This window comes from Hydra viridissima, unplaced genomic scaffold, assembly GCF_058129835.1.
Source record: "Hydra viridissima isolate aposymbiotic clone 2 unplaced genomic scaffold, HvirCarnegie_v1 scaffold_7, whole genome shotgun sequence".
NCBI classification, from domain to species: Eukaryota; Metazoa; Cnidaria; class Hydrozoa; order Anthoathecata; family Hydridae; genus Hydra; species Hydra viridissima.
Genome location: NW_028324306.1, coordinates 10245829 through 10262719, shown reverse-complemented (window position 1 = coordinate 10262719; position 16891 = coordinate 10245829). Strand labels below are relative to the sequence as shown.

The 16891-nt window shown below is 28.4% G+C and overlaps 2 pseudogenes across 2 annotated transcripts in view; both read left to right on the top strand.

The window, feature by feature from the left end:
• The first annotated feature begins 3608 nt into the window (after positions 1 to 3608).
• The window catches only part of LOC149886075 (uncharacterized), a 403391-nt pseudogene continuing 390108 nt past the window's right edge, over positions 3609 to 16891 (top strand). The window contains exons 1-10 of the transcript XR_016453925.1: positions 3609 to 4227; positions 4365 to 6254; positions 6468 to 6558; positions 8278 to 8332; positions 8697 to 8732; positions 9075 to 9204; positions 9339 to 9362; positions 9452 to 9475; positions 9567 to 9593; positions 9679 to 9702. The product of XR_016453925.1 is annotated as an uncharacterized LOC149886075 (transcript). The remainder of the gene's footprint in view (positions 4228 to 4364; positions 6255 to 6467; positions 6559 to 8277; positions 8333 to 8696; positions 8733 to 9074; positions 9205 to 9338; positions 9363 to 9451; positions 9476 to 9566; positions 9594 to 9678; positions 9703 to 16891) is intronic.
• LOC149886084 (uncharacterized) lies at positions 9717 to 11362 on the top strand (annotated as a pseudogene). The gene is made up of 3 exons (XR_016453930.1): positions 9717 to 10200; positions 10797 to 10847; positions 11038 to 11362. The product of XR_016453930.1 is annotated as an uncharacterized LOC149886084 (transcript).

Here is a 16891-nt window from a genome sequence, read left to right as displayed (position 1 = left end):
GACTGCCATTGTGAAATCAACATCTCTAACAATGCAAGGAAAAGTTCTGTTCAGTTCTATCAAAGATTTCAGCAAAAATGACTCTGGGAACACCTTAGCTTTAAAAAAATTTGGTCCATAGTAGAGTTGTTAATCGGAATATTTCGTACAATTCCGGATAAATAAAATTCTTGCGGAAGGATATTGAGAATCAGGAATTTTTTTTTTTTCCTACCGAATTTACAGTATCGGACAAAACATGGTGGACAAACTCAAATTTAGAACAAAAGTTGATCAAAAACTAAAAAAAACTAGTAAAACAATTGAACATATTATTTTTTATGTAGTTTATTATGTTGTTAACAAAACTTAAAACTTTTGAATCATACTAAAAATCACTAAAAAAGTTTTAAAACACATTTTCCCTAACAAACTACATTTTTCTTTGGACAAAACAAGGTGGACATTCAAAAAATCGACTGAAAATTCAAAAAAATTCAAAAATTAACTTATTATTTTTCAAAAAACTTCAAAAGTTAACTTAATATTTGGTAGGACCTCCTTTACTTTTAATTACTTCTTTCATTCTTCGGGGCATAGACGCAATTAATGAGTCAACAATTCTCATATCAATCTCTCGCCAGGCCTTCTCGATTTGTTCAAATAATTCCTCACTGGTCTTCACATTTGCACGCTCAATCTTATTGTCAATTATTTCCCACAATTTTTCTATGGGATTCAAGTCAGGGCTTTGTGCAGGCCACTCCATTATGGTGATATTCTTGTCCTTGAACCATTGTTTTACAATTTTTGACGTATGTTTGGGATCATTATCCTGTTGAAAAATCCATTTTAGGGGCATCTCCCATTCAGCATGTGGTAACATAACATCTTCCATTACATCTTTGTAAACAAAGCGGTCCATAATTCCATTAATTTTGTGAATAGGACCAGTTCCTAGTGCTGAGAAACATCCCCAAACCATAGCAGACGTTCCATGCTTAACACTCTTCTTGGTATATTTAGTATTGAATCTGGTGTTCTTTGGTCTCCAGACTCGCTTCTTGCCGTCGCTTCCAAAAAGGTTATATTTTGATTCATCACTAAAAAGTATGTTTTTCCACTGGTCTACAGTCCAATTTTGGTGTGCTTTGGCAAACGCAAGTCTTAGCTTTCTATTTCTAAAGGAAGTTAGCGGTTTCTTGGCAGGCATTCGAGAAAACAATTTTGCTTCGTTAGCTCTTCGTCGCACAGTGCGATTAGAGATTTGTAGTTCAAGTTTTTCGGTTAATTTTGTGGATGACAAAAATGGATCTTTTTTAAGCTCTTTAACAATTATTCGATCTAGTCTTTGTATTGTTTTTCTTGGACGTCCGCCCCGATGGTTTGTTTTATAGCAGTCACGAGATCCAAATGATTTGACAGTTTTGCTTACAGTCTATTTAGCTATATTATATTTTCTACAAATTTCAGCTTGACGTTTTCCGCTTTTAAAATCTTTAATAATATTTTCACGTAAAACACTTCCTAATTTGTCGTAAGCCATTTTAAGTTGCAATTTTTGCAAAATTTACCCCATATATCACGAGTTAAATCTATTTTTAGTTTAATTGAAAAAATAATTGGCCAGACGTTCCAAAATCTATTTATTATTTTAGAGTAATGTTAGGATAAAAGTGAAAACAAAAGAATGCGGTAAATTGAATAAAGACAATGAAATCTTATAAAAAAAGCTTCGTTTTGATTTGTCCACCTTGTTTTGTCCAAGGAAAAATGTAGTTTGTTGAGAAAAATGTGTTATAAATTTTTTTTGTGATTCTTAGTATGATTCAAACGTTTTAAATTTTGTTAAGAACATAATAAACTATTTAAAAATTAATATGTACAATTGTTTTACTAGTTCTTTTTAGTTTTTGATTAACTTTTGTTCTAAATTTGAGTTTGTCCACCATGTTTTGTCCGATACTGTATATAATTAATACCAAAACAAAAAAAACTGTCGATGTTCATTTCGCAAATCGATGGCTCCGCGCAAAATCGGACTATCTGCAATCTCCGCCAAAAACAAATTTGATCTATCTGCAATCTCCGCGTAAAACAAAATTGGACTATATGCATTTTCCGCCAGCTTTATTTTTGAACTATCTGCATTCTCCGGGCGTTCAAAGTTTTTATTGCATGAAATTATGCGCCTTGTCAAAATGTAATTTCGCTACAAATGGCAGATCTGATGATAAAAGTTGTTAATAAGAAGACAGTAATTGCATTATTTTCCATATATTCCTGAGATATAAATCTGTTTAAGTTTTAACACAAAGTTTCACTTGCCACATTTGATTTTTTTTTAAAGTAATTATTTTAAATAGTTATATGACATATGGTATGTTAATGCAAATGAAAAATTTACAATATTTTTAGAACATCATTTTAGCAGCTAAAATAAGAACAGTCTGCATCTACTTTAATCTCAAGTCTGAACTTAGTAAGCGTATACACATCATGAATTGATCAAAGTGTAGCTGATCGCAAAACCAATTTTATGTATTCAAATTTAATTTGAAATTAAAATGCTGCTGGATTAAGAAAACGTTTTACAGTTTTACGAGGCTTATTCGAAACATTGTTTGGTGTTTTTTAAGTTTGTCTATTTTCAACAGAAAAAAAAAAGTAGTGTTACTGTGTTATCTATATTATATAGGTACGTGGAAATAGCGATTTACGGAACCGATTTTTATGCTAAAATTTTGGAGTAAAAATTTTTCAAAAAACAAAGGGTTGCACCCTACATCACCAAATTCGCTGAAATTTGGCACAAAAGTGTAAAGATGTAAGTTAGGAAAGACTGTGGATTTTTTTCAAAAATTTTTTATTCCTTGAAGAATTACAGCAACTTAAAGTTTGTTAGATTTTGACTGAAAAATGAGGGGGGAAAAGTGCCGGAAATGTGTTCTTTTACTATTACCCTTAAAAGGTGCTTGTAGTAATTTTGCAAAGCTAAAATTTGGTACCAAAGGAGTTTGAATCCTGTTTAATCTGAAAATTATAGATTTGTATCTCTCAAAACAACAAAATGTAGTTTATTTCAAGATCTACAAAACGCACCATCTAATTATAATAAAAAAGAGCATTGACAACTATAACTCTAGAAAAAATCTGACTGATAGAAAAAACTTTTGGTTTTAATTTTCTTAAAGATTAGACATATATCTACTTTACGAACCAATTTTATTTTGGCCTTATGTTTTGCTGAGGAGTTATTGATGTTTTGGTTTTTCAATTTTTCTGAAGAAATTTAAAAAAAAATAAGTGAGCAAATTCATTTTGGCTTTGAACTAAATACAATTATATTTGTTTTTAATCAAATTTTGAGTCAGTTAATTAAAAAAACAACAGAATGTGTGTCATGTGATTTAAATTTTTACAAAGTTGTTACAAAATATTGTTAAATATTTTGTAAACATAAATTTGTTATTTTTATTACATAACAGTTATGTTATTTGAATTGTTATTTTCATTACATAATTCTTATGTCATTTGTATTGTTATTTTCATTGCATAGTAGTTATGTAAATAAATTAAATAATATTATGTAATGTTTTTTTTCTTATTGATTGTTTTATTGTAATAAAATAGTGATTATCTCATCAATAAACTAAGTAATAAAATGACGAGTGTACATAACAATATCCAATAAATATTACCTTGTTAAATTATATAACTAAATATAATTATATTTAGTTATAATCTACTTTCACCCTAATTTTTGGTAGATAATTAGTAGAGAATTGATAATAATTAGTAGATAATTAGGCATTTGAAGTATGTCTATTAAAACTAATAGCTATTTGTTCAAGCAAATGTTCTTTATAAATATAACTTTATTTTTATTTTAATCATATTGTTTGTGTTCAAGTGTACTTTGCTCATTAGGAATATTGTATTGAAGATTTCTTCTATTTAAGTGTTTAGATTATAATTCCTCATTATAGTTTTATATGGATAACAAAATCAATTGTTCATTTGTAAATGATTATGGAGCTTGTTATAAACAATCATATACCTAAGTAAGAAATCTGATTGAAGATATTGACAGGAATGATCTTAAATTACTTGTAAAACGAACAAACTTGAAAGAAGAACAAATTACTAGTATATGCACACATCATCGTGATATGTTAATAGTGAGATATAAGAGTAATCAGAAAAGTTGCTGTAATCCATTTCTGACTCACAAAAAAGCGTGTAGAGGTAAAAGTTTATCCATTTACATTTTAATGGGTAATACCATTCTTAATAAGTTGTTTATTAGGATTTGTTCATTGTTCTATAATAATAGTATAATTAATGTTATAGTATTTAAGTAGTATAGTACATTTTCTTTTCAGCATCTCTATGTGTGATTACAATGCATACTGTATTAGAAGCAGAAACCATAGGTTTAAATCTTATACCTGGAAAAAAGTTGTGTCCAAGCTATCGAAGTAAAGTTATGAAACATTTATCAAAAAGTATGAGTGAAAATGATGAAGATTTTGATATTGTTAGTGAAATATCCATTCAAAATAAAAAAGAGGGTGTAAATACACACTTTACAGTTGCTGGAATATCTCCTATTAAGGTCAAAGGATTGCATAAGTCAGGTAAAATTAGAGAAAGTAAATGAAAATTGACAGCATTAACAACCTCCATTAAAAAAAAAAATTAGCCACTTCCCTTAATATACCAGAAGAAAGTTTTGAAGAACAGTCAGGTTTCGGTAATGAGTATATGGAAAAGGCAAACTTGTTTGATAACATGGTAGTATTGTAAGCTAATAAAGTTGCAGAGTCTACAGCAACATCTAAAAAAATACAACTGACAACACCTGCTCCAACTGACTGGTCAATAAAAATAGTTTCTGAAATATTACATGTAACAAACTATGTAGCTCGAACTGCACGTAAATTAGCATTAGAAAAAGGTATTTTAGCCATGCCTAATCCTAAATTAGGGAAAGTTCTTCCAAATGTAACAGTTCAACTGGTCAAGTTTTTTTATGAAGATGATGAATATAGTCATATTATGCCTGGTAAAAAAGATTATGTAAGCATAAAGAAAAATGTTCACATGCAAAAATGTTTGCTATTATGTAATTTAAAGGAATTGTTTGTTGCTTTCAAAACCATAAACCCAGAAATAAAAATAGGGTTTTCAAGGTTTTGCACATTGCAACAAAAATGGTGTATTACTGCTGGTGCTTCAGGAACACATTCAGTATGTGTCTGTGCTATTCATCAGAATTTAAAACTGCTTTTACATCCTCTTGGTGTGACATATAAAGAACTGTTACCTTATATTGTATGTGACATGACTAATAAAGGCTGTATGATGCGTAAATGTGAAAGATGCCCAGCAACTATGAATGCATTGGTTGAAAAACTTTATAATTTAATTAGAGAGTTTGAAGATGACGATGAAGTAGAATTTGATCAGTTGACAACAACAGATAGGTCAAACTTAACACATAATAAAGAGCCAGTGTCTGAATACATTGACTTAGTATGTAAAAAACTGACTAAACTTGCACCACACTGATATTTACCTAAGAATCAAGCATCATACCTGAGATCAAGAAAGGAAGATATGAATGAGTTAACATCATTATTTCTGGGTGATTTTTCAGAAAACTATAAATTTGTAGTTCAGGATGAAGTACAAAGCTTTCATTGGACAAATTTACAATGTACACTACATCCTGTGATTATCTATTTCAAAAAAGAAGGTTTTCTCAATCACAAATCTTTTTGTATTATTTCAGATGATATGATACATGGTGTGAACATGGTTTACAAAATTATTGATGTTGTCAGCAATGATATTAAAACAAATCTACCTCAAATAAAAAATATAGAATACTTTTCGGATGGGTGTGCAGGTCAATACAAGAATTGTAAAAATATTTTGAATCTTTGTTTCCATCTTGAAGATTTTGGTCTTTCTGCTAAATGGAACTTTTTTGCAACTAGTCACGGTAAGCAACCTTGTGATGGGATAGATGGTACAGTCAAACGTTTAGCAACACTAGCAAGCTTGCAAAGAGATATGGGTAATCATATTTATCTCCACAAGCAATGCTCAAATATTGCAATGAAAACGTTGAAGGTGTACATTTCATTTTTATATCATCAGAAGATTTAACTTTGGTGAGAAACACTCTTAAGGAATGATTGGATACTGCAAATACCATACCTGGAACACGTAGTTTCCATCAGTTTGTACCACTTGGCCATCAAAAGGTTAAAATATATACATTTAATATACCTTTTATCATCTTTAAAAAATATGCATAACTTTTTATTGATAAACTCGAATAGATTTTTTATTTGTGTGGAATCATCCTCTAAAGTATTTTTGTTTTATTTTGGACTTACAATTTTTTTTTAATGCCTTTAAAAAAACATGTTTGACAAAATAAGTAAAACGGAATAAATGTTGCTTTTTTTTTCTAGATAGGTGCAAAGCTATGCAGTGTTGATGAAGATTTTGCTTTCATTCATGATTTTGGAAACATCCCTGTAACAACTGTATACTTAGTACCAGGTGATTATGCCTGTGTTTCCTATAAGCAAAAGTGGTGGATTTAGCCAAAGACGACTTGAAAAAAATTGTTCTACTTAGGAAATAGAAATTTTTTATATTTAAACTAATTTCAAGTTTGTTGAGTCTGATATGTCCTATCCATACTTTCTTTTAATCTTTTATTTTTTGTACAATTTAAATAATGTGAGTGAAAAGCATATATAAAATCATTTAAATTGAGTATTCATTTTTCAAAAGGTTTTTTTATACCTTATTATTTTGTTCTAAAAAATTAATAAAAATAATTAAGTCACTAAACTATTAATTTCTAATTTGATTAATTTGTAGAAAATTGGGATAGATTGCCTGATTTTTAAAATATCAAAAAATTTTGTGTTCATATCAAATCTTAACAACTCCTCAAGTAAATGTAAGGCCAAAACAAAATTGGTTCGTAAAGTAGATATATGTCTAATCTTTAAGAAAATTAAAACCAAAAGTTTTTTCTATCAGTCAGATTTTTTCTAGAGTTATAGTTGTCAATGCTCTTTTTTATTATAATTAGATGGTGCGTTTTGTAGATCTTGAAATAAACTACATTTTGTTGTTTTGAGAGATACAAATCTATAATTTTCAGATTAAACAGGATTCAAACTCCTTTGGTACCAAATTTTAGCTTTGCAAAATTACTACAAGCACCTTTTAAGGGTAATAGTAAAAGAACACATTTCCGGCACTTTTCCCCCCTCATTTTTCAGTCAAAATCTATCAAACTTTAAGTTGCTGTAATTCTTCAAGGAATAAAAAATTTTTGAAAAAAATCCACAGTCTTTCCTAAGTTATGTGTCTAAAAATTTGTGCCAAATTTCAGAAAGTTTGGTGATGTAGGGTGCAGATTTGTGTTTTTTTTGTGTTTTTTGAAAAATTTTTACCCTTTGGCTCTCATTTTTTTAACTTTTTTTTGAGGCAGCGTGAGGCAGACGTAGTTTTGTGGAGTTTCTTTTTAGAAACAAATATACACATAGATACTTTTTGGAAAGAAGAAAGACTAATCTTTACTTTTTTAAAACTTTTATTATGGTTACTAAACTTTTTTATGTAATATTTTGCTCCTAAATATTAGGTTGATGTTCTCTCTTGAATTTGGGGTCTAAGAAATGTAGAGTCCGCTTTTTTTATTATTAAAATACTTTCTTTCATGCATTTTCTACGCACATGCCAAATTTCAACGAAAAATAAGGACAAGCAATTAGTTTAATTTGTGTTATACCAAGTATACCACTTTTTTCAGGTAGCCCTAGGCAAACGGTTTTTTAAGGTGGTTCTTTTTAGAAACATATATAAACTTTGACAACTTTTGAAAAAAAGAAAGGTTAGGCTTGTTTTTTATATCACTATTGTGTATCGCTATCATACTTTTTATGGAGTATTTTGCTGAGAATTTTGCATGAAAATTTGGTTGATGTTGTCACATGGACTTGTAGTCGAAGAAATGTAGAGTCCGCTTTTTTTATTATTAAAATAGTTTGCTTTATGCATTTTCTATGAACATGCCAAATTTCAACGAAAAATAAGGATAAGCAATTACTCTAATTAGTGTTGGACTTAAGGTACCTAATTTCGGTTTTTCTGTTATTTTTTTTTTTAAGCGAAATCCGGGTGGGGCCGAAATCTGGATAAGGGGGAGAGGGGGATTCAAATGAAATTCTTATTTTGAATTATTTTGATTTATATTATTAGATTTGATTTAATATGGACAATGACAACAAAAATCTTATGGCTACACTAACAGATAGTAAGTTCAATTTTTTTTTCTCATATCCAAAAATAATGATTAATGTAAAACCTTAACTGTTTTTTATGTAAAATATAAAAAAAGATTAATGTTTCAGATTAAAACTGTTGGCATTCAATAAGAACAGCTTTAATATTTTAAAACACTAACATTTAATATTTTAAAAACACTAAGAAGTTTTTTGTTAAGATTAATCTAATGAAGTATGCAATATACTTATTCATATGTGGTTTATTATAAAACATATCATTCAATAATAATCATTGTTATTGTCTTTTATCATATTTGGATTATATACTTCTTTATCTGTGGATTAGTGTTTAAACCATTATACAAGCATGTCTAACATTTATTTCTTGTTTAGATCCTACCCAGCTTTTTATGGATTTTTTAAGATTTCGTAAGTATAAGTCACATGAATATAGGGTTTATTAATTAAAAAAACATTTACATAATCACAAAGTGAAAATAGTTAAAATTAAGTAAATATTAATAAAACATTTATAATATCTTCCTATATATAGAAACACTTAAAAAACTTAAGTTAATGTTTTTTACTTATTGTATACTTATCTATATCTGTGTTTATTGTTTACATAAGTTTATAACCATTCCTAATTTTAGCTTGTTGCTTATAAAAATAATGTCTTTATATTTGAATAGCTATATTTTCATTGTTTATTTGAATAGCTATATTTTCATTGTTTATTTCATTATATATTTTCATTGTTTATTTTTTTAGTATAGTTGTTGCACCTTAAGCAGAACAGCTTTAACGATTGTTACATGTTTAACTTAATGTTGACAATTTCAAATTATATTGGGTAAAATTTTTTTAACATTTTTAGTCGAATCTACACGCCCTACTGCTGGTAAGTTTGTATCAGTTTGTATATGTTAATGATTATGGAATTAGTTTTTAATATGTGAATAGATTTCAAAGAATACCAATCTCAAAGTCATTAGTTTGCAATGTTTATTTTTTATTACAAATTTTGAATTTTAGTTACATCCTCGTCTTCAACAAATGGTAAGTTTAACAACTGTTACTATTTAATATGTGTATATATTTTTGACGATTGCAATATAAATTTTTTATTAAATAATTTTTAACCTTAGTTCCTTCTACATCTGCTATAAGTGGTATGTGTACAAATTTTTACCTTTCAATATGTTTATGCATATCTTGGGAATTACAGTATTTATTTTTAACTACAACTTTGATAACCTTTAGTTACATCTTCATTGGCTACTACGACTAGTAAGTTTAAAAACTATTATTTGCAAACATGTACACACCTTTCCTATAAATTGCAAATTTTTATAAAAACTTTTTTTATCTTTAGTTACATGTGCACAACCTTCTGCTGGTAAATTTATGATTTAGAAATGTTTCTGAATGATTATTGCATTTATGTTTCTATTTATATACACTATTTAATGCATTAGTATTGTGTTATCCCTCAAAGTGCAGTAGAATGAAATGACTAATCTCATTAACATTTTATAAGCTATCATTGATTAATTTGTTGTTCATATTATTTATTGAGCCTATCACTTTTACAATTAATTGTTTTAAATTAAATTTTACATAATGCTATTAAGTACTAATCTATTTACTAATCATTTTCATTAAGAGCTAACATATCAAGACTGCCTATTGTATAGGTCCCAGCATCCTGGACCCACAAGCAATAGATCATTTAAGCGATGGGTCGAGTTAGAAGGAAAGGACAATGAATCCTTTCAATGGTCCTCTCATCCTCCTAACAAGGGTGCTGGGAGCTGCAGCAGAAGGGGAGGTGGTTAAGGTTGTGGTAGCCAAGGTCGAGGAAGAAGATGGAATGGTGGCAGGCTTGTGGTTCATGGTGATTATTACAATTATTAGGCACCACCTAATAATTTTAACAATCCCCCCACACTAACAATAAAATACTTTACATTTTACTTAAAACTTTTATGTATTCTAAAAACTAAGAGGATTTTTAAAGTGAAAAAAATTATTCATAATTGCTTTTTAATAAACTTTTTTTTAAAAAAAAATTTTTTTTTCTTTAAATAAACTTTTTTTTATGAAGGCAAGAAACTTTAATAAATTAGGATAAATTAAGAAACCGGAAATTAACTTTTTTTAATTAAGTTTTTAGAATACATAAAATTTTAAGTTAAATGCAATGTGAAAAAATAAATGTGAAGAGTATTTTGCATACTTATTTACTATTCTTGTCTTAGTTTATTTAAACTGTTTGGTTGACTTTATTAATAGTTATTAGATTTTACATTAGTTTACCTTATGTTTTCAGTTCCTAAAAATTATATTTGAATTATTGAGGTTGAAATACTAGTTTCTTGTAACTTTCTTGTAATTTTAAATAATATCATTTACTAAAAGCCAAGATATAAATTTATTATATTTTGTATTTCAAAATTTTTTAAATTAACTTTATCTTTGGCTTATTTTTAGGGTGGATACTCCAACTTGCATCTTGTAATGTGGTAAGATTTGTAAAGTTATGTCTCTTTTTAAATAAACACAATTTAAAAACATTTTCAAGCTTAAATAAGAATTGGAAGGGGGGACGTTGGGCGTGGCACATGCCCTTTCCCTAACTAACATAGTAAAATAATCTTGAATACTTATTTCTCTTTTTCCATAAACTCTATTTAAAACCTTTATTCAAATATATTTTAAAATTTTTTTTAAGGCTGGATAAGACTGGGCGGGGGGGGGGCGTTAAGCGTGGCACATGCCCCGCCCCTAATGTCAATTTATACACCACTTGTATATGATGTAAAGTAAGAAAATATAATTTAAACTTTTTAACACAAAATATAATAATTGTTTTTTAGGTTTAAATATGTTTAAGAATATAACATTTCACTACGAGGGTGTTAAAACATAACAAAGACGTCCACCCTTTAATCTAAAAAAGACCACTAATATTTGGAAATGGAATGGAAGCAAATTAGATTAACTTTTTGTGTATAAAGATAACATATTTTATCAGAAAAACACTCTTGTGTGAAAAACTTGTATTTTTTAAGGTTACGATGGTGTTCCGGTTCCCCCCTCTGGCCCTCTATACACCCCTTCTATCTATAGAGTTATGTGAACTTGTAGCCTACTCTTACATCTATCTTTTGATACCAAGGTTTAGGCATTTGGATAAGATTTGACAAAGTTATAACAATTTCAGTGAAAAGAAAATTTTTTTTGGAACCAATTTTACCAATGCCTACATTTTTTAGTTTTGTCTTAGGGGGTAGAATATTGGCAACCTTACCCTACCTATATAATATAGGTACGTGGATTTTTAAAAATTGAGCATATACTAAAATGTTATATATCATTAGAAAGCCCTTCAATACAGTATTTTAAAGGTGAAAAAATTATTAAAAACGAACAATTTTAAAAAAAGTTATGACGTTTTTAGTAGCAAATTTCCGATATATGGATTTAGGGTAAGGTTGCCAATATTGTACCCCCTAAGACAAAACTAAAAAATGTAGTCAATCTACTGGTTGGAAACATGGATTTTCAATTGAATTTCATAATTTAGGGATTGTTTGTTGTAAAGACGTTAAAAAAACTCAAAATTTAAAAAGCGTTAAGTCTCGAAGAATCAAATTAAAAAAATAGCGCTAAGTGTACAATTAAGGAAACTAGATCCTTAATTGTACCGTTGTAATCCAATATTGTACCACTTTCTTGATTTCAGTTACTTTACAGCTTTGCAAATATTTTATGATTTTAGATTTAAGGGATTTAAAGAACTGATTAAAAGGAATGGTTTTTATAAAATCAGCAATTAGAAATATTCTGATGTAACATAACATAACACCTAACTACAAAATTATAGATGTTTTTAGATAAGTTGTGTTTGTATGTTAAATTATAATTTCTAAAGTTTAAAGTTACCTAAATGTGGCTATAATTTAAATTCAAGTAATTAATATTGTCTATTACAAATGTGATGATTTATTATATTGGGTATACTGTAAAAGTAATAAAAGCCTGATATTCAGATCAATGTGCAAGTTAAAGATATGTTTATTTAAAACAGCAGTTTTTTATTATTTTATAATTATTCTTTTATAGAAAAATACAGCTATTTTTGATTGTATCATAGTTATTACTATCATAGTAAAAAAAATTACAACCCTTTTTTATATATCATTACATCCCAATGTCTTGGATATGTAAAAATTATCAAATATAATTGGACCAAAATTGTTTGATCATCACTGCAGTTGAGGTGACATCTGATTAAACCAATGTTTAATGGTTTAGAGCTCAAATCCAACTGAACCTTAAGTTCAGTTTGATTTTGATCCTAATTATTGATAAACCAAGTTTAAGAAAAGTTGGAAACCATAATGTTTAATACTCATGCATGAGTTTTTAACTAGTTTGTGTTCAGTTAAGTAGCATCTCCAGAAAAGAATGGTTTTAAGTAGACAACAAAGAAAACTCCACATAGTTTGATTTTTTCATGGCTTCTTGATAAGGAGGAACACTTTCTTTAAAAATCGCTTCACTTGACTTATTACACAACTTATTCACAACTTATTCTTGTGCCTGCACTTCGAGACCACACCGAGTGTAATAAAAAGTATTCCTAAAACTATTGAATTAAGATTATCAGCAGCATCGTCAAGTGAAGCGATTTTTAAAGAAAGTGTTCCTCCTTATCAAGAAGCCATGAAAAAATCGGGTTACAGTTGCGAACTTGCGTACCATCCAAGTATAAAATCAACAAATGGCAACCATAAACGTAAGATAATTTGGTATAATCCTCCTTTCAGTGCAAATGTTGTTACAAAAATAGGTAAATGCTTTTTGAACCTCATCGACCTCCACTTCCCAGTTAACCACAGGCTTCGTAAAATATTTAATAGAAACACAATCAAAATTAGTTATTCTTGCATGCCAAATATAAAATCCATTATTAACTCTCACAACAAAAACATTTTGAAAAATGAGGCAAAAACTAATGAAATGAAATGCAACTGCACTTACAAATTGAAATGTCCAACGAACAACCGTTGCCTTTCCAACAACATCGTTTATCAGGCCACCGTATATTCGAACAATCCGGAATATAAAGAAAAAGTGTATATAGGACTTAGCGAAACATCTTTCAAAGCTCGGTATGCTAACCACTTAAAATCCTTTAATGCAGTTAGGTACAAGAACGATACAGAGCTATCAAAGGAGGTATGGAAATTAAAAGAAAAAAACTTCACACCTTTTATCAGATGGAAAATTATTAAAAAATGCAAACCATACAACCCAGCATCAAGAGTTTGTAACCTTTGTTTGAACGAGAAGTTTCAAATTTTGATGTACAAAGGAGATAACCTACTTAATACAAGGAGTGAAATGGTCTCGAAGTGCAGGCACAAGAATAACTTCAATATCATTTGATACCGAAGATTGATCCTGGTTCACTTTACGCTTACGTCACATTATACTTTTAAGATTTTGTTTCCATGGAGTCATTAGAACTCACGCCACCGTAATTATAAATGTAATTTTAACGTTTAATTTTGTAATATATGGCTTATGATTGCCGTTAGGCATGAAACTTAAAGTTCCATAATAAAAGTTTTTTTCTTTATCGTTTTTAATTATAATTATATATATACATATATATATATATATATATATATATATATATATATATATATATATATATATATATATATATATATATATATATATATATATATATATATATATATATATTATATATTTCTACTAAATCACCTTCAAATCAGTATTTTGATTAGTAGCTTTGAAAACCAACGTAATTCTTGGAGCATTTGTTTATTTTTTTCACATTCTTTTACCCTTTTGGAAGCCAATGCCCTATTTTGGGCACCAGAAAGTTTTTTACGATTCATTATTAACAGTTACTGTAAATAACCGTACGCATCAATAAAATAATAGCATTGTCAACTACGCAAACTCATCAAAAAATTATAAACTCAATCTCAAAAAGCTAATGTCATAAATCAATAGTTAAATAGTTAAATATAAATCTTAAACATGAATTACCATAAATAAGTTGATCGTAAAGAGTTGAAAAATGTTTACTATTACTTTCTAAATTCTGAATAGAATTATTTCTAAATTGTATTCACAGTTTGTTATTTTTTCGAGGAATTAAAAATAATGATATAACGCGAGTAATATATACATTTCAATTATGACATTTTAAGATTAAAAAAACTATTTTTATTTTACTTTGGCATCTGGCGCCCCATCGACATCTGCCGCCCGGGACAAACTGTCCCTTTGGCCCCCCCTCTCGGCGGCCCTGCATGGTAGGCAGCTGATTTTATTTTTAAGATAAAATGTTTTTTAGGCATTAGTTCATCAGATAGGCACTAAAATATTATAAATGCTGCATGAACTATTAGCTGAGCGCTGTGATTACACACAACTCAGAGGTTCCTTCTAGAGATATTATATATATATATATATATATATATATATATATATATATATATATATATATATATCATATCATATCATAAAAATACATTTGATTGGTTTTTGAATAGGATAACTTTTGTTTATTGCTAAGCTTTTTTCCAGTTAATTTGGCAGTTTATTTTTTACCCAGGTGATAAAGATATATTTTTGCATAGTTTTTTGAAATAAGTTTAATCAGTGCAAATAAATGGTTATCAGTTATAGCTGAGTCAAACTTATGAGAAGTTTGTTCATTAAATATTTTTTAGTAATCAACTGATCTCAAAACAGCACTAGAAATGGCATTTTGAATTCCTATTTCATTTGAAAGGTTGCCATTTATTGAGGCAAGCAACCTTTGGAAACATCTTTCACTTTCTTCACATATGATAACAACACTTTTGGTTGGTTTAACTAAACCTCCTCTGTCTTTGAATTTAAAAAAACTGGTTTGTTTGAAATGATAAGAAAGTACTAATGGATTCTGACATTTAATGCAGATAGTTTATTGTAAATTTGTTATCATACATTTTTTGATAAGATACATATTATGTATCTTATCAAAAAATGTATGATAATAAATTCAACATTATGTATTACATATCAACATTATGTATTACATAATGTTGATAATGTTTGATAACATACAAAATATGTTATCAAAAAGTTCCCTTATTAAGTCGTTTTGAATAACAAGTCAAAAACAATTGACTCAATCGTTGAGAGCTGGATTATTACAAAGAATAATTAATAAAATAAAATATATTAAAAAATGATATTTTGTATTTAATATTAAATACTATATAGATTAATTACATTTATGTATTAAATAATCCTAGAAGGAACCCCTGAGTTGTGTGTACTCACAGCACTCAGCATGTACATATTTGGTATCTTGCTACAAAAATTGAAAATATAAAATTTTTCAAAATTGTAAGTAGACACCACTGCCGCTTACCATACAGTTATGTTATCAACCTTCTAGCATACTGCATTGGATAACTAAGAACTAAAAGGTACATAAAATATGCATAAATATTATTTAATCGTAAATTGCACTTAAAAAGTATATCGAATAATTTGTACCTTAATACAAAAATAATTTCTTTATTTGTCTGATTTAGTTAGAAATCATTTTATTTCTTTAAAATTTTTAAAACTTTGTTTCATAGTTTAGTTTTTCTTTCAAAACTGTTTAATTATTTTCTTTCATATTTCTGTAAAAAGCCTTATAAAATGTACATTGGTCACCGCTAAGAGCTCCCGTAGCCGCTATCTTGGGAGGCCAATTTTGGCTTCAAATTTTTTTGAAAAAGACAATTGAGTACGCTGTCCAGTTGTATTTTGAGATCAGTGGATTTGAGCCTTAAAGTGGAAAGCATAATCTGAGAGTGGGGTGAAAAAAACACTGAAAATCTCTTATTCGACCTTTAAACTATATCATAGCAATTTCAACTTAACCATGTTTCACTTTACTCTATCCATTCTAGTAAACCGTACATGGCCTTTTTGCAAAAGCCTAGATTTAGACGTCAAAGTTTAAACACAGTTAAATTTTTATTAAGCAAAGTTCATAGCTTAAATCAACCTTTGTCGGATTTTTAGCTATTCTTAATTAATTTTTTGTCTTTTATACCATATTTATACAAAGTTTAAACCATACGCTTTATTAAATGCATAATTATAATGAGTTTACTGATGGAGGTTTTGTGAAACAAATTTGACGGGTAGTATTCGGAATATCTGTATCATGAATTTAGAAAATTGACGGTAACACGCATAGTTTTTGGCTAATTGGCGGCACCTCTGACCTATAACAATGCGTTGAACGTCCATCTGTAAACACGTCCTTGGTCTACATTAAACCCCATGTGCTTTTTAAACTTTTGTTTGATTTTTTGCGAACGTTGCTTCAAATTGGTTTTATAATCATCACCTTCCAACTTTTTTATATCCAAATGATAGCTATGTATTACAAGCACTCAAATCAATTACTTCACCCATCCAAGCAGTCAACCTGAAACCGTAATATTCTTTTATAACAACTAAGTCTTTTAATTCATCATTCATTATTTTTG